The following is a 20,059-nucleotide window of genomic DNA, read 5'->3' on the forward strand; positions in this document are numbered from 1 at the left end:
TTTCTTTTCTGATTGCTGTGCCTAGAATTTCCAATACTTTCCAATACTATGTTGAATAGAAGTGGTGAAATCAGACATCCTTGTATTGTTTCCGATCTTAGGAGGAAAGCTGTTAGTTTTACTCATTGAGTATGATTTTAGCTCTCAGTTTTTTATGTATGACCTTTATTATGTTAATTGTACTTCCAGTTTGCTGAGTCTTTTTATTATAAATGGGTGCTGTCACTTATCAAATGCTTTCTTTGCATCTATTGATATGATCATGTGATTTTTCCTATTGTTTATGTATATATTACATTTATTGATTTGCAAAAATTATATCATCCTTGCATCCATAGGATGAATACCACTTGTTCATGATGTATGATCTTTTTAATGCATTGTTGGATGCAGTTTGACAATATTTTGTCAAGCATTTTAGTGTCTATGTTCATGAGTGATACTGCCCTATAGTCTTCTTTCTTTGTTATATTATTTCTGGGTTTTGGATTAGGATTATTCTGGTTTCATAAAAAGAGTTTGGCCTAGCTGGTGTAGCTCAGTGCATTGAGCACGAGCCTGTGAACTGAAGGATTGAGGTTCAATTCCCAGTCAGGGCACATGCCTGGGTTGCAGGCCAGTTCCCAGCAGGGGACACATGAGAAGTAACCATACATTGATATTTCTCTCCCTCTCTCCTTCCCTTCCCTTCTAAAGAGAAATAAATAAAATCTAAATAAAACAAAATTATTTAAAAAAAGAGTTTGGGAGTCTTCCCTCTTCTTGAGTTTTTTGGAATAGTATGAGAAGCATAGGGCCAAATGTAATTTCAACTCTTTAACAATTAAGGAGTAGTTACATTTATACAGTCCTAAAGTTTAGGTTGTTTAGTTGAAATGTTTCTGTACTTTTTACATAGGGTTGCATTTCTATGAACTTCCATCTCAAGATTGCGTTCACTATATCCCATAGGTGGTGGACTTCTGTGTGTTCCCTTTGATTCCTTTCCAGAAACTTTTGGTTTCTTCCTGGACTTCATTCATAACCCATTTATTGTTTAATAACATGCTATTCACTCTCCATGAATTTGAATATTTTGAATTTTTTTCTTGAGTATTGGTTCTAGTTTCAAGCCCTGTGGTCTAAGAAAATACTTGATATTTCAATTTTCTTGAATTTGTTGAGGCTTGTTTGTGTCCTGTCATGTGGCCTATCTTTGAAAATGTTCTATGTGCATTTGAAAAAGATGTGTATTAACTTCTTTGAGATAAAGAAGTGTTTTCCTTGATTTAACGGTTCTGTATATATCAGTTAAGTCCATTGGATCTGGGGCATTGTTCAGTACTATAATATCCTTGTGAATATTTTGTTTGGAAGATCTATCCATTGTTGATCATGGGGTGTTAAAATCCCCTAGTATAATTATGTTGCTGTCAGTATGTTTCTTGAAGTCCTCCACAATTTTCATTATATATTTGGGTGCTCCTATGTTGGGTTCATATATATTTATAATGTTTATATCTTCTTTGTGGATTCTTTCCTTGAGTATTGTGAAATGTCCTTCAGTATCTCTTTTTAGAGACTTTGTTTTAAAGTCTATTTTGTCTGATATAAGTATTGCTATCCCATTTTTCCCCATCTGTTACTTGGAATATGTTTTCCCAACCATTCAGTTCCAGTCTCTGTAGATCTTTTATTATGAGGCGGGTGTCTTATAGACAGCATATGTGCGGGTCATGTTTTCTTATCCTTTCAGCTACCCTATGTCTTTTGATTATGGCATTCAATCCATTTACATTAAGGTTATTATCGATAGGTACTTATTCATTGCTATTTTTCCTCTTTTGTATCTGTGTTCCTCTCTCTCTCACTTATTTCTTCCTCTCCTTAAATCAATCCCTTTACCATCTTGCAGTTTTGGTTTAGTGGAGGGCTATTCTTTCAGCCTCCTTTTGTCAAGGAAACTCCTTATTTTACCTTCCATTTTAATTAAGAACCTTGCTCTGTAGAGTAGTCTTGGTTGCAGGCTTTGCTTCTCATTACTTGGAATATTTCTTGCCATTTCCTTCCAGCCTGTAGTGTTTCTGTTGAGATGTCAGCTGCTAGTCTTATCAGGGCTCCCTGGTATGTTATTTCCTTTTTCTTACTTGGTGCCTTTAAGATTCTTTCTTTGTCTTTGAATTTTGGCATTTTAATTATGATGTGTCTTGGAGTTGGTCTCTTTGGGTTCCTCTTGATTAAGACTCTCTGTGCCTCTTGGACTTGCGTGAATTTTCCTCTCATCATATTAGGGTTGTTTTCCATCATTATTTTTTAAACAGGTTTTCTATTCCTTGCTCCTATTCATCTGCTTATGGTATCCCTATTATACAGATATTACGCAGTTTCGTGTTGTTCTGCAGTTCCCTTAACACTTCTTCATTCTTTTCAAGTCTTTTTTTCCTTTTATTACTCTTTCTAGGAGTTTTTTCTACCTTGTCCTCCAGCTCCTGATTTGACCCTCTGCTTCATCTAGCCTGCTTTTGATTCCTTATACTGTGTTTTTCAATTCAGGAATTGTATTTTCCATTTCCTCTTGGCTCTTAATATTTTCTACTTCCTTTTTCATATTGATACAATTTGCAGTAATTTCTTTGTAGCTTCCCAGTATTTCCATATAATTCTCACTGGCCTCATTGTACTTCCTTATAACCATTGTTCTGAACTCAATATCTAATAACTTACTGCCTCTATTTCATTTGGCATGCTTTCTGAGGATTCTTCCTTTCCTTTCAATTGGGGGTTATTTCTTTGTTTTCCCATTATTTCTGAGACTCTTCTTGTTTGCTTCTGCTTTTTACATTGATCTGATTTGACTTCCTGACTTTGTTGTATGAACTTATATGGTAGGATCCTGGTGAGGTTCAGTGGTGCAGTCTCCTTGATCTCCTGAACTTGATACTCTTGGGATATCCTTTATGCTCTTTATGTTGGTTATCTGGATATAATTGGGTTTTGATTTCTGTTGTTTCTTTCTTTGGTGTGTCCTCTAGCTGTTTGACTGTGGGTCATTCTGCCCATCACATCTTGTGTGTTATTGTGCATGTGCTGCCAGAACAAAACCACAAAGCCCAGGAAATAAACCCTTATATGCAAAAAATAACTCTCTCCTGCAATCCTATTATTAACAGCTGATCAACTAGTATTAATAAGGGCATGAAGAGAGTAAGACTATTATAAGAAAGTACAGTGGATATGAGATGCCCTCCTGAAAGAAAAATATTTTGAGAGGAAATAGGAAAGAGTACTTAAAATTTTGGTATGACCAGAGAGGAGAGGGGAGGAAATTTCAAGGGGGAAGGGGAAGGATTTACATGAACTAGTATAAAGGACACATGGACAACAACTAAGGGGGATGGAAATGAGAGGGAGGTGGGGAGCACTAGGCAGGTGGACTGGGATGGGAGTAAAAAACAAAAAAAAAACTGTACTTGAACAACAATTAAATAAATTTTAAAAAGTAGTTCATGAAATACAACAAAAAATAAAATAAAAGTTTGGAGTCAGGCTGACACTAAGAGAGAAAGTAAAATTTACATCATGAATAAAAAAGGGAATAAGGAATGTGGAATGGAGTATGAGAAGGGAATGCTATAGCATTAGATTTAAAAATAAAATAAAGTTAGAGAGAAAAGTAAAAAGGATGGGGGAAAAGTGAATAAATAATAAATACATAGAAGCTAACTTGTAGAGAAATATCCACCACAGCACTATCAGCAACAAAGAAGTTAAAATTAATATGCATGTGATGGGAACAAGAGGAAAAAAAGAAAAAAGCTTAAGAGATATGTAGAGGAACTGAAGTGATTTTGAAATGGTATAGGGAGAGGGAATACTAAAAGTGATGAACAAAACCCACACTAAGACAAAGAAAAATTAAAATTTGAGGTGAAAGAGAAAATAAAAAAGGGAACAAAGAGAATAAAGAAAAATAAAAGGGCCCGATGAAAGAGAAGTAGAAGAAAAAATGACAGGCTAAGACAGGGAAAAATAAAAATTTGGGATGAAAAAAGAGGAGTGGGGACCAGTAAAATTTGATATTTGAAATACAAAATCAGTGAAGATCTAGAGATAACATTGAAAAATGCAACAACTACTACCATACCCACAACAAACTAGCAAATAGTGCTAAAGATATAGAGAGAATACAGGTATTTTATGATCAGGGAGAAACGATGCCATATGGTCATTGACAAGAAAATTGCTTTTGTGAGTCTGGATGGGGGACAAATAGTAAGAGTGGGGAATGGAAAGAAGTCATAGTAAGAGAGAAAACAAAATTAAAATTTAAATAATGGGAGGAAACAGGAAAGTATACTGAGGAAGCAAAAAGAGGGCAAAATATGTTAATAGCCCTCTTGTGATCAGGGCTATTGTTTCCCCTCAGGCTGCTGCCACTCAGGGAAGTGTTCTAGCTGAGCATCATGGCTGTTGCAGTATGAAAGATGATTCACCCTCAGTATCCCAGTGTGTACTTTCTCAGCTAATTTCCCAAAGCTCCATCCCCAGTCTCTTCTCAGGCATCTCCAGCCCTCCTTGCCCCTGCCTTTGTCAAAACCCAAGTTAAGTGGCTGAAAAAGAAAATGTGTGTTAGTCCTTTAATTGCTCTTTGGGTTTCAAGCTGTCCAGTCCATCTCTGGGAGAGAGGAACCTTGCTGCTTTTTGCTGCTACTTGTTATTAGTGTGCTTTATCAGCTCTGGTGCTCTAGGCTGGGAATTCTAGTTTAGAGTTTAGATCCCATTCTCCTCTGGGGGATCCAACCAGCCACTTAATTATTCCTCCAGCACTGCTGCCTGTGGACACCAAGCCACTCTTGAGTGTCTACTGCACTCTTTACTAGCCAGGTAGTACAGATGTTAATTCTTCTGTCTGAGGTTGTAAGGCTTCTCTCTCACTATTGCCCAGTTGTTTGCTTCATGTGATTTCCCCACAGTTTACTTGTAATTGGTCCTGGGAGGAGGTTATTGTGATTTCCATTCACTCCTCTGCCATCTTCCTCCCCACAATGAAGAAATCCATTCTGAAAAGAAAGGAGTGATCTCCAGATATTGTCTCACATGCAAATGTTAAAAGCAGAAATCTATAATGTGTTTAACTAATTCTAGGTAAGTCAATGGATCAAGAAACTCATACAACAATTACACTAATAACTTTTTTCTTTAGTTTGCTTTATTTCTCAGGTTCTGGTATCAACTCTTATTCCAGATGAAACCATGAAGTTTACCAGCCAGGACTTGTATTTTATTCTCTCTCCTACTTTAGTGAGTTCTCATTGCCTAGATTTTTGCTACCCCTTCTGATTCATTGGACTGTTGCATTTCACATCTATGACTTTCACATGTGTGTGCACACATAGGTGTAGACATACTTTGATGCTCAAATTTACCTGTCAGGATGACCACAAAGGCAAGCCACAGTAGTTATATTTATTTCTCATGTCTCTGACCTCACTTCCAGTTTCTTCCCATCATTATGCAGTCAAGCTTTTATGTTCTCCACACACCTGTGCCTAAGCAATGTAGCCCAAGAGTAGGCATTATTGCCTTCTCTCTGTTTTCTGATTTCTACCCTAAATCCATATGCATCTATTTTAAGTGCTACCCATCTCACTTTCCTTTGTTCTGTGCTGTTAACATCTATTAAAGTTATACATTCTTTCATTAATTTTCTTAAAACCTTTAAATGACCTTCTACACAGAGGGTAGGGCAACTTTTACCTCTCATGGAACTTTTCACCTGTCTTCCCTTTGGGGGCGGGGAGAGAAGTAGCTTCCTGTCAGAACTGTAATAATAAGACAGAGATGTTTTTCAAAATACCTAGCAACAAGGACAGCAGAGTCATTGACCAATCAGAATGATCTTGGGTCACAGTACTAGAGGTCATCTACTATGCTTGGCACTAACCCTTTCTTTGAGGTATTACAGGAAGGTCCAGAATTCTTAAAGACACTGAAACACCTGAGCTACAGAGGGTACTTCAGCACTTAGTACTTATCAACCATTATAAAAACACTTCAATATTTATACACCTGATATAACTATACCTGCTTGCACCAGCTTCATACCAGATCTATAAGAATATCTCCTGGCAAACAGAAACTCCATGTTGATTCCTGTTTCTCACCTTTAAAATAACTCCATTTTAAAAAGTTGTCAAGGTTTAAAGGCTGTCGGAAACCCACATAAAAACATGTATTTCCTTTGACTCAACATTATTTAGTTTTTATGAATTACTAGTCACAAATCATACCATAGCATTTCATTACTAATCATTTTTTCTACATAATGAAGCTTCAGGATTAAATGTATTTTTCCAGTTTATTCAACAAATACTTAATGTGTGCCTAGGCAGTGAACATGAAAGATAGACTCTTGCCTGCAGGGAGCAGATATTCCAACCTGGGATTATTAAAGTAATTTTTAAATGTTGGAATTGTATGTTATAAAATACATTCTCATAATATGTGCATTTAATTGTTCATGCTGTGCTTTTTAGGGTCAAGTTTTACATGCCAATGTTTGTTTCACTGAGTATGTTATACACGACTGTGCATGTGTGTAAATTTGCATGAAAGAAAGAACAAAGTTACATGTTTACAACATAAATGAATAAAGTACATATTAAATAAGATTAGGTATGAAAACAGTGTTGTAAATTCCAAATAAATTATGTAGTGTTTAGTAATATATACTAACAAATTTAAGGCAAAGGGAAGATGATTGTGGGGAAAAAATAAATGTATTTGTCCATTCCTCTCCATCTTGAGACCTATTTTCTCCTAGGACTTTGAACTTGGTTTGGTAGTAGAAAAAATTATATCACTTTGATTTTTCCAGGTAGATAGTCACAACCCAAGCAGGAGAGTGGGCATTATGGTTCTATGTTTTTAGGAGCCCAAAAAAATATAGCATGGAAAACTTACTTTGACAGAGGGAACTTGGAAGTTAAGTACCCCGGCAGTTAAGTTTTGGATTTCATGTGCTGTGCTAGCAGATGAGAGAGAATTTATTATAAAACAGTATTTCATTGTTTCCAAAATAAGCACACTCTCTTTTTCAAACAACCCGATGGGGTACCTGGCTGTTAAGTGCTAGATTAGGTATCTTATTCACTAAGCAGACTAGTTAGATAAATATAGAATTCTCAGTTTTCAGAGTATGTATATTTAAAAATATTTAATGAAAAAATCATTACATATTTAATGATTTAATGATTAAGTATGAGAGTTGGTATTTGCCCTCCCCCAAAATATTGAATATAGTGAAACCACAAGGTTGCAAAAATAAACACATGTGAATCTTCTGCCAGCCTTTAAAAGGTGAGTGAATAGGAAATTTGGAGCAACAATGCATGAGTTACAGATGGGATAAATATAACAGTTTCTGTAGATGATCATGCCATGCCATCTTCACACTTTGCATCTCATCATGTCAGTCATGATTGATTACTTTGGACTTTAGATGGAGGCCAATCCTGGGAATTGTGCTTATAGTGCAAATGCATTTCTCTGTTTTGATCAGCACTTCTGTTACTGTCCACATACACACATGCACAAAAAGATCACTCAGATCTTTTCAGGGACTGAGTTGAATAAATAAATAATTAAGTGTCATGTAATTTTTTAAAAAATCTCACCTGAAATAGGGAGTTTTATGGAGAAATAAAAATTTTATATTTTAACAAATTTTGAGAGTATGTGAACTTTACATTTATGTTTGAAAAAAGTATATGAAAAATATGAGAATAAGTAACATACTAAACATTTCTAATACTAGCACAAACAATAAACTTTTTACATAAGAATGGTTCCTCAGGTGTATAAAGCGATCATAGAAACAAAATAACCCTTATAACACAAAATAACACTTATAATAGTATTTCAGGTAATCATATATGTGTTGACTTGTAAATTAGGAATTTCATATTGCAATACTTTGTAAACAATGTTCTAATTGTCATAGAACTTGAGTTTACTATAGAACACTGCTTGCTTACTTCTCTAGAGTCTCAGCAATAACACTGACTTTCACAGCTCAATGGCCTTTCTAGCTCTAACCAGCCACATAATATTTAAAGCCAGGTCCAGTGTAATGGAAGATGTTCTTGGGAAAATCACCAATAGAGGTATAGAGAACCTCAACATTAAACAGCCTGTTGTTTAATGTTGAAATAGTTTATGATATAGTAGCAAAATTGATCTTGTGGTTTATTAATTTTAATTAATTTTTAATCTATTTTTTAATTTATTTTGGTTGGCATTGAGTTTTGTGCCTGAAAGAGAGTGTCCTTACTCAAGAAATCCTTCTGTTTACCAATAGGGGAGAGTCAGAAAAGGGATAGATGGTCTGTTATTTTTTTCTAATATGACATTTTTTCTAATATGATATAGTTCTCAGAGTTCTGAGAGTTCTCCTCAGAACTCTGATTACAAAGGAAAATTATCCTTGATGTGCCATCCCATGATTCAGTTTCAGAAGCATAAACATGAAAGATGAAGACACTCACCTAACACACGTATTCTCCAACACAGGAAAACAGAAGATTATCAGTGGAAGAAAGAGGGGAGGGAGAATATTATTTTTCATGTTGTTTTGGCTTTTATTCATTTTTGTTATATGTTCCCATTTTTTCCTTCCAAGGTGTGTTAATTAAATTATGGAAGCTATATGTGTCAAACATTTGTCAGGTAATTTTATTCTAATTATAGAACCATTATTTAAACAAAACTCCAATCACTAATGCTAGCAGCAGGTTATCTATCTGTGGCATAGATATTTGAATTCGAAACATAATGCTAACTTTCATTTGAATGTAAAAGAAATTGAAAATTTATAGACTAATTATAGGATACATACAATAGATATTTGTATCTATACATATGATTTCATTTAATTTCTATTTTAACAGGAAAGATCACAGTAATCAATGTGATCTTTCTCCTCCAAATTCTTCAATCAGCTTAATTGAAAATGTACTATTTTTATTTATGACTAAAGTTTTTCTAAAAAACTAGACATAAATTTAAGAGGAATCCAATATTCTGGCTCTGTAGTCAACTAAACTTAAAGATTTTTTTGTGTGCTGATTATGTCATGTTGCCATTTTATCTTTCTACAATTTTTTTTAAAGTTTTCAGACATATTTTATTGATCTTATGCTTGAGCACAAGGGAGGCAGCAGAGAGGAAAGAAGGTCCTCTGTGACTGACTCCCCTTGGCTATTTTTTAATATTTTAAACTTTTTATTGAATTTATTGGGGTGACATTGATTGACAAAATTATATATATTTCAGGTATAGAATTCTACAATATATTATCTGTATGTTGTATTGTGTGTTTACCACCCTAAGTCAAGTCTTTTTTCATTACCATTTATCCCCACCTTAACCTCTTCTACTAACCTTTTCTACTTCCCCCCACCCATCCTTCCTTCTGGCAATCATCAGACCTTTGCCTGTGTCCATGATTCTGTCTATTTTTCCTTTGCTTAATCCCTTCACCCATCTCACAAAGCCCCAATCCCCTTTCTCTCAGACAGCTGTCAGTCTGTTCTCTGCATCCATGAGTATGTTTCTACTTTGTCAATTTATTTTGTTCATTAGAGTTTACATGTAAGTGAAAAAATATGGTATTTGTTTTTTTTCTGATTGGCTTATTTCATGTAGCATAATGCCCTTCAGTTTCATGCATACTGTTGAAAAGGTAAGTTGTCCTTCTTATGTTTCATTTTATATCCAAGTACTTCAGTTTGACATGGATAAAAGTCCATTTTAATGTTGACTATCCTCAGGAAAATAAAAAGTAAAAATACTTAATCATGGTATTTTTTAGATCATGTTCCAAATTGAGAGCAAAATTTAGGCAAATAGAATGTTTGTTCTATTTCACTGAATATAATCAAGAGTAACAAATTTTTAAAAATTTGTGATATTTCCCTGAACATAATTGAGTAAAATTTTATTTGACTATTTAAGCAGATTTAAACAATAAATTTCAAAAGTTATATCTTTAATTTTTTAGCAGTTGTTTTAGCTGCTCTGAAAACTATTTGTTCTTTTTCATTTGCTTCTTGTTATTACATTTTATTTTCTAGACCATTAAGGGATACAGGGTACAATTGAAGTGTATTTCTTTTTTTTCACCAGTTGTTATAGTATGTTTTTAGTTTAATTCTTTTTTTGAATTTTTTAAATTTAATTCTTGTTCAAGTACGGTTTCCTGTCTTATATTCCCAGCCCTGACTCCCCCCAGTGCTCTCCACCTCCCTCCCATTTCCACCCTTCTTAGTTATTGTCCATGTGTCCTTTATACTTGTTCATGTGAGTCCTTCGCTTTTTCCCCTGTGATTCTCTCCTGCCTCCCCTCTGGTCCCTGTCAGCCTGTTCTGTATTTCAGTGTTTTTGGTCATATTTTGCTTGCTTGTTTGTTTTGTTGTTTAGATTCCTGTTAACGGTGATATCATATGGTATTTGTCTTTCACCACCTGGCTTATTTCACTCAGCATAATGCTTTCCAGTTCCATCCATGATGTTGCAAAGGGTAGGAGCTCCTTCTTCCTTTCTGCAGTATAGAATTCCATTGTGTAAATGTACCATAGTTTTTTGATCCAGTCATTAACCGACGGGCATCTAGGTTGCTTCCAACTCTTGGCTATCATAAATTGTGCTGCTATGAACATCGGGGTGCATAGGTTCTTTTGGATTGGTGTTTCAGGGTTCTTAGGATATACTCCTAGCAGTGGAATTGCTGGGTCAAAAGGCACTTCCATTTTTAGTTTTCTTAGAAAATTCCATACTGCTTTCCATAGTGGTTGTACCAGTCTGCAATCCCACCAACAGTGAACTAGGGTCCCCTTTTCCCCACAACCTCTCCAACACTTGTTGTTTGTTTTTTTGTTTATGATAGCAATTCTGACTGGTGTAAAGTGGTATCTCATTGTGATTTTAGTTTGTGTCTCTCTGATAGCTAGCTATCTCGAGCATCTTTTCATGTGTCTCTGGATCCTCTGTATGTCCCCTTGGAGAAATGTGTGTTCAAGTCCTTTGCCCATTTTTAAATCAGGTTATTTGTCTTCTTTGAGTGGAGTCGAGTGAGTTCTTTCTATATTGTGGAGATTAAAGCTTTGTCTGAAGTATCGTTGGAAAATATGTTTTCCCAAGCTGTTGCTTCTCTTTTTATCTCAATACTGTTTTCCTTAGTCATGCAGAAGCTTTTAATTTTGATGAGATCCCATTTGTTTATTCTTTCCTTTATGTCCCTTGCTCTAGGGGACGTATCAGTAAAAATATTGCTGCGTGGAATATCTGAGATTCTCCTGCCAATGTTTTCCTCTCAGGCTTTAATGGTTTCATGGCTTATATTTAAGTCTTTTATTCACCTTGAATTTATTTTGGTGTATGGTGTAAGTTGGTGCTCAAGTTTCATTTTTTTTGCATGTAGCTGTCCAGTTGTCCCAACACCATTTGTTGAAAAGGTTATCTTTACTCCATTTTATGTTACTGCCCCCTTTGTCAAATATTAATTGACTGTAGAGAGTTTCAAACTTAAAAAAAGATGACCATGCTCATGTTGAGCATGATTTGACATTTTAATCTGCATAAGCCTTAATATGTGTAAACTGATAGTGTATAGAATGGAAGATTTAGTACAGTAAACAACTTACAATGTAATACTTTGACATTTACTAATAATAAGAATTACTGTTTAAAGCCATGCTAGTTTATTTGAGATGAATTTAGAGCATTCAAATAATATTTAAGGCAAATAATATTTGCCTTTTATATTTATTCTGTTTCATGTGGGAAGTATGAAGGAGCAAGTAATAAAAAAGGATTGTACCTTGTGTTCTTTCAAAATACTTAGAAAATATAGTTCTGTATTAAGAAATATTTTTAATATAAAACTACTAGATAATTAGAAGAGGTATGTGGTAGTAAAGATATTTTAGTTCTTACATTTTTATAACATTGGGGTCATTTTTTCTTTTGTACTTTTATTATTAACCTTTTTATCGAACATTGGCTTACCAAGACTTTGTGAATTAATGTCCATTATAATGATGAATGATAATTATCATTTAAATTCTGACTCCATTTTTCAGCATGTTCACTGCATGTCAGGTGACACGGGCATATGTGATTACTTTTCTGGTGAGTATTTTTCAACAGATTGGTGTACTTCCCTGAACTTTAGATCCTTACACCATGTTTTAAAAAATATGATAAAATGCCATTAAGTAGTTTGACAAAGAAATTACTGACAGTGCTATAAATAACAGAAGTGACTTCAATGTTTTTGGGAGATAGTTCTTAGGTTAAAATGACAAAGGCAGAGTACTCAGTTGGCTCACATGAAAAGTTTATATACAGACAGTTTAAAGGGCTGCTGGAGTGGTAATATGTAGCTAAACTAGTCACCAGTCAATGTCAAAGTGGAAAAATTTAGTTTTTAAAACATTAGAAACCTTGTGGATATGAATCAGTAACCTTTATGATGTTCCCCATAGAGACACTTACTCTTCAAAACAATATGCATACTTGCTGATAGTTTAAATAGACAAAATGGTATTAGGTATACCTAGGGAAACAGATTTGGGCTGCTTGAAGTTTTCATTAAGAGAATCAAAGTAGGAGAGAATTTTTCATATTTTCTGGTTGCATACAATTTTTATTCATTGGGCAGTATTCAATCAATGCATTTTTAAATTACAGATTTTTTGTTAAAATGTAAATATTCCCACCCCTGATAATGCATGGACATTTAAAGCATGTGAATACATGCTAGCTGTTCCACTTCATGTTCAAATTCAACTTTTTGTGAGAAAAACACTGAAGCTAAAAAGAAGATATGATTTGGATTCTTAGGATACCTTTGCCTCTTCCTCAATGCTCCCTATAACAAGAGGGGATGTCTAGTGATACTAGCATTGTGTGCTCACCAAATGAGAATATTTTAAATTGAAGTCTATAGTTTCTGTACTGAAGATTAGAACTCTCTTTTAAAAAAAAATACACTTTTTGTCCTGGCTTGTGTAGCTCAGTGAATTGAGCTCGGGCCTGCGAACCAAAGAATCACAGTTAGATTCCCAGTCAGAGTACATGCCTGGGTTGCAGGCTAGTTTCCATCAGGGGACACACATGAGGCAACCATACATTGATATTTCTCTTCCTCTCTCCTTCCCTTCCCCTCCAAAGATAAATACATAAAATCTTTAAAAAATACGCTTTTACAAGCCTGGCAATCATGCTAGACCTTGAGAATCTTTTCATCACTGTCTTCATTTTAAACAGTTTCTTCATAGGATTATTTGTAATCTTTCATAATATAAAAGTTCCTGTAATCAGGCTGGATTGAGCGTACATATCTCCCACTTCAAAGCCATTGAATGGTAATTTTTTGGAGTAAATAAGATGCTAGTTAAGCACCATAATTTAATGCAGTGGTTCTCAAATTGTGCATCTAAATTACCAGGAGAGGTCATGAAAGCATGAATTTCTGAACCCCAGAGATCCTGAGATCATAGATCTGAGAAAGGCCTTGATAATTTTTATTTTAGTAAATTTCAAGGTAAATTACTTTCTTATTGCTACTATAACACATTGTTATAAACCTAGAAGCTTAAACCAACATGAATTTGTTATCTTACAGTTTAAGAGGTCAAAACTCTGGATTTCATTTTTTAATTTTCACTTTTTTTATTCAAGTACAGTTGTCTCTGTTTTCCTCACCAATTCCTTGCACCCCAGTTATCCCTAGTTTCCACCCTTTATTCTACCCGCCTTTGGTTTTGTCTACGTGTCCATTATAGATGCTCCTGATAACCTTTCCCCCTTTTCTCGTTATCCCCTCCTACCCCCCATCTAGTTACTGTCAGTTTGTTTGTAATTTCAATATCTTTGTTTATATGTTGCTTGCTTGTTTGTTTTATTGATTAGGTTCAACTTATAGGTGACATCACATGGTATTTGTGTTTCACCACCTGGCTTATTTCACTTAGCATAATGCTTTCCAATTCACCCATGCTGTCAAAAAGTTGGTGCAACATCTTTCTTCCCTTTCTTTCAAAAAGGAAGAAGCTCAGCTCCTTCTTTCTGATGTGTAGAATTTCATCTTGTAAACATACCATAGTTTTTCATCCATTCATTTATTGACAGGCACTTAGGTTTCTTCCAGAACACAGCTATTGTGATTTGTGCTGCTATGAACATAGGAATGCATTGGTTCTTTGGATTAGTTTTTCAAGGTTCTTATGGTACAGTTTTAGCAGTGCAATTGCTGGATCCAAAAGCAGTTCCACTTTTAGTTTTCTGAGGAAATTCCATACTGTTTTTCACAGTGGCTGCAACAGTCTGCATTCCCGCCAACAGTGCACTAGGGTTCCCTTTTCTCCACAACCAAGCTAGCATTTATTGTTTGTTGATTTGTTTATGATGGCCATTCTCACTAGTATAAAGTCTTATGTCATTGTGGTTTTATTTTGCATCTCTCTGATGTCTAGTGATACTGACCATTCTTTCATATGTCTCTGGGCCTTCTGTATGTCCTCTGTTGGAAGTGTCTGTTAAAGTCCTTTGCCCATTTTTTAATTGAGTTGTCTAGCTGGAGTGGAGTAGAGTGACTCCTTTATATATTTTGGAGGTTAAACCCTTGTCGAGGTATCATTGGCAAATATGTATTCCCATATGGTTGGTTCTTTTTTCATGTTAATACTGCTTTATTTGGCCATGCAGAAGCTTTTTATTTTGATGAGATCCCATTTGCTTATTGTTTCCTTTATATTCCTTGCTCAAGGGGACATATAAGTGAAAATAGAGCTGCATTGAATATCTAGATTTTCCTGCTTATCTTCTCCTCTAGGACTCTTATAATGTCATGACTTATATTTAAGTATTTTAACTAACTTGAATTTATTTTTGTGTGCCATGAGATTTGGTGCTTGATTTTCATTTTTTTTTTTTTGCATGTAGCTGTCCATTTGTCCCAACAACATTTTTGAAGAGGCTACTTTTACTCCATTTTATACTTCTGTACACTTTGTCAAATATTAAGTGACCATGGAGTCTTGGGTCAATTTCTAGGCTCTCTAATCTGTTCCATTGGTCTATGTGTCTATTCTTATGCCAATACCAGGCTGTTTTGGTTACCGTGGCCTTGTAATACAGTTTGATATCAGGTATTGTGATCCCTACCACTTTGTTCATCTTTCTCAAAATTTTTGCAGCTATTTGGGGTCCTTTATGATTCCATATAACTTTTTGAAATGTCTGATCTATATCTATGAAATATGTCATTGCTACTTTAATAGGGATTGTGTTGAATTTCTAAATTGCTTTGGGTAGTATGGCATTTTCATGATGTTAATTCTTCCAATTCATGAGCATGATACACGCTTCCATTTGTTTGTATCTTTTTTAATTTCTTTCATCAGTGTTTTGTAGTTTTCTGCATACAGGTCTTTTACCTCCTTGGTTAGGTTTATTCCTTGGTACTTTTTTTCCTGTTTCTGATATTTCATTATTGTTGTACAAAACCGCCTTTGATTTCTGAATATTGACTCTCTATTTCACTGTTTATCCAAGTTTTGTGCTTTTTTTTGGTGGTGTCTATAGGATTTTCTATCCAATAGAAAAATTTTACAAAGAACATTATTATGTCATCTGCAAACAGTCACAGTTTTGCTTCCTCCTTTCTAATTTAGATGCATTTATTTCTTTTTCTTGTCTTATTGTTGTGGCTAGGACTTTCAATACTATGTTGAATAGGAGGGGTAAAAGCAAGCACCCTTGTCCTGTTCCTGATATTAATGGGAAAGCTCTAAGTTATTGCCAGTGGAGTATGATGTTGGCTGTAGTTCTCTCCTATACCACTTTTATTAGGTTGAGGAATGCTCCCTCTATTCCTACTATGCTGAGTGTTTTTATCATAAATGGGTGGTGTACCTAATCAAATGCTTTTTCTGCATGTACTGATATAATCATGTAGTTTTGTCTTTCCTTTTGTTTATATGATGTGTTACGCTTACTGATTTGCAAATATTGTACCATCCTTGCATCCTTGAGATGAATTCCACTTGATCATGGTATACGATCTCTTTAATGTATTGGTTTATGTGGTTTGAGGAAAAAATCCTCAATATTTTGTTGAAAATTTCAGCATCTATATAATTAGCCATATTGGCTTGTAGTTGTTTCTTCTTTATTGTGTCTTTATCTGTTTTTAGTATTAGGATGATACTGGCTTCATTGAAATAAGTTTGGGAGTCTTCCACCTTCTTGGATATTTTAGTCTGTGAAGGATAAGGGTTAGCCCTTCCTTAAACATTTTATAAAATTCTCCTGTGAAACTGTCCAGTCCATGACTTTTGTGTACCAGGAGCTTTTTATTACTGCTTTAATTTCATCCTCTGTTATTTGTCTGTTCAGGCTTTCTGCTTCTTCTTCATTGAGTTTTAGAAGATCTTTTTTTTTTAGAAATTTGTCCATTTCACCTAGGTTTTCAAATTCCTTGGCATATAGTTCTTTGTAGTAAGTTCTTACAATCCTTTGTATTTCTGTGGTATCAATTATAATTTCTCCTTTCATTTTTATTGTGTTTGTTTGGGTCCTCTTTCCTTTTTTCTCTATGAGTCTGCCAAAGTCTTGTTTTTGTTTATTTTTTCAAAGAACCAGCTCCTGGATTTATTGATCCTTAGAATTCTTCTTTTAGTCTCTATGTCATTTAATTCTGCTCTGATCTTGGTTATTTCATTCCTCCCACTTGCTCTGGACTGTCCTTGTTTTTCTTCCTCCAGTAGTTGTAGGTATACGGTTAGGTTGTTTATTTGAAATGTGTCTATCTTTTTAAAGGAGACTTTTGTTGGTATGAACTTCCCTCTCAGGATTGCCTTCTCTGTGTCCCATAAGTTTTAAATTGCTGTGAGTTCATTTTAATTTGTTTCCAGAAACTTTTTGATTTCCTCCTTGATATCATTCTTAACTCATTCATTGTTTATAAGCATGCTATTCAATTTTCATGAATTTGAGTGGGTTTTTTTTTTTCAGTTTTTCCTTGAGGTTGGTTTCTAGTTTCAGTTCCTTTTGATTGGAGATAATCCTTGATATAATTTCAATTTTCTTAAATTTGTTGAGGCTAGTTTTGTGTCCTATAATGTGGTCTTTTAAAATTTTCCATGTGCATTTGAAAAGAATGTGTTTTCTTTGGGATGAAAATCTCTCTATATGTATTTGTTGAGTATTTTTGATCTAGGGCATTGTTCAGTGCTTCAATAACTTCGTTGATATTTTGTTCAGAAGACCCATCCATTTTTCAGTGGGGTGCTAAAATCTCCTACTTTCATGGTGTTACTATCTTTGTCAATATCTTCCTTGAAGTCCTCCAAGATTTTTCTTATATATCTGGGTGCTCCTGTGTTGAGTGCATATATACTTACAATGTTTATGTCTTGATGGATTCTTCCCTTGAATATTATGAACTGTCCTTCTGGGTCTCCATTTATGGTCTTTTTTAATTTTATATTTTTTCTGATATGAGTTTGCTACACCAGTTTTTTTCCTCTATAGTTGTCTGAAATATTTTTTTCAACCATTCAGTTTTAGTCCATGTAGGTATTTTGTTCTGAGGTGAGTCTCTTGTAAGTAGTGTATTTCTTGTCCATTCAGTATTCTATATCTCTTCATTGGAGCATTTAAGCCATTTACATTTAAGTTACTAATGATAGGTACTTATTCATTTCCATTTTATTTTCTTCATACCTGTGCACCTCTCCCTGCCACTCTTCCTCTTCCTTTTCTTAAAGCAGTCCTTTAGCATATCTTGCAGTGATGGCTTTACTAATGTGTATTGTTTGGGTCTTGTTTTGTTTAGGAAATTCTTTATTAGGCCTTCCATTTTAATTAACAGCCTTGCTGGATACAGTAGTCTTGTTTGCAGGCCTTTGTTTTTCATGACTTGGAATATTAATTGCCATTCTCTTCTGGCTTGGAGTGTTAAAAATGAGAATTCAGCTGCTAGTCTTATTGGGCTCCCTTGCATGTTAATTCCTGTTTCTTCCTTGCTGCCTTTAAGATTCTCTATCTGTCTTCAAATTTTTCCATTTTAATTATGATGTGTCTTGAAGTGGGCATCTTTGGGTTCCTCTTGATTAGGACTCTCTGTGTTTCCTGGATTTGTGTGATCTTTTCTCTTACCAAATTTGGGAAATTTTTCATTGTTACTTTTTCAAACAGGTTTTCTACCCCTTGCTCTTTTTCTCCTTCTGGTATCTGTATGATACAGATATTATTACATTTCATGTTGTACTGCAGTTCTCTTAACACCTCTTCATTCTTTCTGAGCCTTTCTTTCCCTTTTCTTGATCTTTCTTGGAATTTTATTCTATCTTGTCCTCTAGCTTGCTGATTTGATCTTCTGCTTTATTTAGCCTGCTTTTGATTTCTTAGACTGTGTTCTTCAATTTAGACATTGTACTTTTCATCTCTTGGCTCTTGTTGATAGTTTCTATTTCCTTTTTCCTGTTGATATAGTTTAAAGTAAGTTCCTTGTTGTTTTTGTTAATTCTCAGTGAGCTCATCAACCTCCCTTATAACCATTACTTTGAACTCAATAGCTGATAGTTGACTTGCCTCTATTTCATTTAGCATTCTTTCTGAGGTTTCCTCCTTTTCATTCATTTGGGGATTGTTTCTTTGTCTCCCCATTGTTTGTGAGAGTCTTCTTTGTACCCTCTGCTTCTTTAACTGATCTGTTCTGATTCCTTGAGTTTGTGGTGTGAACTTCTATGGTAGAAGACCTGTGAGATTTAGGGTTGCAATCTCTTTGATCTCTGGAACTTGCTGCTTTGGGGATGCCGCTTATGATGGCTCTCTGGATGTATATGGGTTTTGATTGTTGTTGGATCATTCTTTGGTGGGTGTTTTCCTCCAGATGTTTGACTGAGGGTCTCTCCACCCACCACATTTTCTATGCATTTTTCAGGTTCTGGCAGAAGAAAACCACAAAACCCAGGAAACAAACCCACATCAGCAAAATATATCTCCCCCACAATCTCAGGATCAACAGCAAATGAAGCAGTATTAATAAGGGTGTATAGAAATTAAGACTAGTATAACAAAGGAGAGAAATAAACTATAGTATATATTCTAGTGACTTAATATGCATAATTTTGTTGGACAAGTAATGAATGCAAAAAAGATATGCAGGAAAGAAAATATCACCAATCATGGAGAAGGCCACAGTGGATTTCATCTCAGTAGCCTTTATTATTTTCCACTGTATTTTCTTTCTGGGTCTACCTTTGGTGGTTAGATATTGCCCCTTTCTGACCTTAGGCACACTGCTCTGAGACTGCCAGAGATCTGCTGTCTATAGTTGTCCCCTTCATTTGTTAGTTAGTCCCTTGGAGTCAGCAGTCAGGTTTAATCCCCATAGGGTAGGACATAATTCCTTCTGGGTTTGAGGCTATTGTTTTCCCTCAGGCCTCTGGTGCTCTGCCTGAGTGGTCTGCCTCAGTAGGATGGCTGCTGCAGTAGGTGTGGCCACTCTTTCTGTTCTCTCCCCCAAACTTCTCTCCCCAGTCTCTCTCCAAGCATCTCTAGTCCACTCTGTTCCCATTTTTCCAGGGATCTATGTTAATCTAGTCACTCTGCACTCAGCAGTCAGGCTTAAGCACCACAGAGCTGGGGAAGAGCCTGTCTTGGGGGTGGGGGTATTGTTTACCCTCAGACTGCTACAGCCTAAAGGGGAGAGGTCTGCCTAAGCATGTTTGGGAGATGACTCAGCACCAGGTTCCCTGTGGCTCCTCTCTCCACTCTCTCCCCAAAGCTTCTATCCCTAGTCTCTCCTCAGGTGTCTCTAGCCTACTCTGCTCCCCCCTTTGCTGGAACCCTGGGTACGTGACAGCAAATGAAAATTTGTGCATTGGCCCTTTAAATGGCTCTTTACCTCTCCAGCCATCCATTTCTGGAAGAGAGCAATCCTCCCGCTTTTCATCACTGGTTGTTATGTGTGTATTTGTTTTCTCTGGTGTTCTAGGCTGGTGATTCC

Source organism: Sturnira hondurensis, unplaced genomic scaffold (assembly GCF_014824575.4).
Source record: "Sturnira hondurensis isolate 20B ecotype Veracruz unplaced genomic scaffold, ASM1482457v3 Scaffold0025379, whole genome shotgun sequence".
Classification (NCBI taxonomy): Eukaryota; Metazoa; Chordata; class Mammalia; order Chiroptera; family Phyllostomidae; genus Sturnira; species Sturnira hondurensis.